Genomic DNA, 917 nt, shown 5'->3' with positions numbered 1-917 from the left:
TGGGTGTGTAATGTCCAGTTCTATTGTTGTTGAGATGGCCCTGTTGTTTACTTCTGTGAGACTGGGTGCTGCTGAGCTCTATATTGGAAAAATATCAGATATACTGTTATGTACGATGTTAAACTATTACAAACACTGTTACAGTGGTGGGTCTACTGGATGGAACCCACTGACTTTTTTGGTTCAGGGTGAAATGTCTCAACAACTAATGGATAATTTACTTTGAAATTCTGTACACACATTTCTGTCCCTCTCAGGATGCACTGTAATCACTGTTACATTTTTAAATTGGCAACTATGTGTTGTAGATGTGTGATGGACTGCTTTTATAATAAGTAGACCTAACTACTTCCAGTATTCCAATTACATTAGTATCATGCTCATTGACACCTTTTCACCACAGTGAAATCAATAAAAGCTCTGTCAGACACATCACCACCAAACATTTCAGAACATCTGTCAGCAACCTACACATGCTCCACTGGTGTCTGGGTCTCATCCCAGTCCATCAGCCCCTCCTGCAGAGTAGACACTCAAGAAACATCTGTGTTTGTTGTTCCCCCAGCCTGCCACAGTGAAAGCAAACCCACTCACTTCTATCTGGTCTGCCTCATTCTTGTTCAGACACTATAAGAGCGTAAAATAAACCCCGATGTGTGTCTGTGTCTCAATTACTCCAGGAAGCTGCGATTAACACAACAATTTACACAAATTCAGCCAACCCCTGTGAATTCTGTGCGACCTTGAAATTTTTGTCCAATCCCCGCAACTTTTTTACAAATTTGACCAATTATTGTAGCTTGCTGCGAGTTTCACCAGTCACACCAATCCCCCGTACAAAACGTCACCAAACTTCTGATGATTTTATTCTCACTGCAACATGATGCCTTCGTTTTTGTATTCATTATATAAAAAAA

This window comes from Morone saxatilis, unplaced genomic scaffold (genome assembly GCF_004916995.1).
Source record: "Morone saxatilis isolate NCDOM2014 unplaced genomic scaffold, NCSU_SB_2.0 Contig7, whole genome shotgun sequence".
Taxonomy (NCBI): domain Eukaryota; kingdom Metazoa; phylum Chordata; class Actinopteri; family Moronidae; genus Morone; species Morone saxatilis.
This window is presented reverse-complemented; position numbering follows the sequence as displayed.